The sequence below is a fragment of the Echinops telfairi genome, unplaced genomic scaffold (genome assembly GCF_000313985.2).
Source record: "Echinops telfairi isolate 266 unplaced genomic scaffold, ASM31398v2 ScPeMD7_7469;HRSCAF=8507_1, whole genome shotgun sequence".
Lineage (NCBI taxonomy): Eukaryota > Metazoa > Chordata > Mammalia > Afrosoricida > Tenrecidae > Echinops > Echinops telfairi.
Window position 1 is genome coordinate 6,737,273 of NW_022111373.1, and position 1,294 is coordinate 6,738,566.

Genomic DNA, 1,294 nt, shown 5'->3' on the forward strand with positions numbered 1-1,294 from the left:
TCTTGGTTAGCAGTTTTTTACTTTCAGAACGTTATACATGTCACAGCGTTGTGCTCATGCCTGCACAGTGTCTGCTGAGAAGCGCTCGCCTGTGCTTAGGGGCTTACGTTGTAGGAGACTGTTACTCTCCCCTGGTCGACCTCAGCATTCTTTCCCTTTCCTGGAACTTGAGGAGTTTGACTGTGATAGCGCATGCTGCTTTCTTTTGGAGGTCTACCCGAATTAGAGTGCTCTCAGCTTTCCGAATAGTTATTTTGACCTTCTTTGTGATGTTATGGAAATTTTCCTCCACGATTTCTGATTCTATTTTCTCTATAGCCTTTTTCTTCTTCTTCTTCTTCTTTCATTTTCTTTTGGCATCCCAGTGGGATGCAGGTGCTTTTTCTTGATAATGTCCCACATCATTTCTCAGGCTTCCTTCTCATTTCTTCATTGCTTGTTTTTTAAAATCAATTGTTTCCCTTGTTGATTGTAGTCGTAGTTATTGTCTACAAGCGCACTAATTCAATTTCCCTTGTCTTCCATTCTGTTCCTCAGGCATTTTATTATGTTGCTTAATTCTGTTATCTCATTGTTTATCTTTCGGAATTCCTTTTAGTTTAAATACTTTCATGTTTCAACTTTTTCTGTTGTTCTCATGAGTATTCCTCTCATCTCTTGAGATGACCTACATATCATTCTTCTGAAATCTGTTTCTGGTCATTTCGGGGTGTCCTTTCAGAGTGCTTTATTAGATGTGGGTGATTTTTGTTGTTTGTGTTGGTTTTCTTGACTTTGGGGGGGGTATTGTGGTTGACAGCTGTTTCCTCAGCATTTTGCTGGAGCTATTCATGTGTGTGAGCTGCTTCATTGTGTAGAAGCAGTTGGCTAGTGGTGTGAGAAAGGTCTAATAGAACTGGAGAACACATTGTGGTGACATTGAGGAAAGAGGAGAGGGATGGGTAAGTGGTGGTGGGGTAGGTGGAGAGAATAAAATAAAAGCAATGGTAGGTAATAATAAGTGGCCCTCTAGATAGGTCAGTCGATTTGCAAAATATAATGGAAAATGAATTTCATCAGGGTAATCAGGATTAATAGCTTTCATAGAAATGTATTTCATGAAGAAAAAGACCAAGCAAAAAGAGGTGTGGCAGAAGAATATTCATACCAGACAAGGATTTATGTTTATACATGTTTAGGAAGAGAAGTACAATGAAAGAAGAAAGGAGAATGCGAGAGAAAACTGAGAAGGAAGAAGAAATAGAGAAGGGGAAGGAAATATAAACAACAGAGAAAGACAAGGAGGGAAAAATGG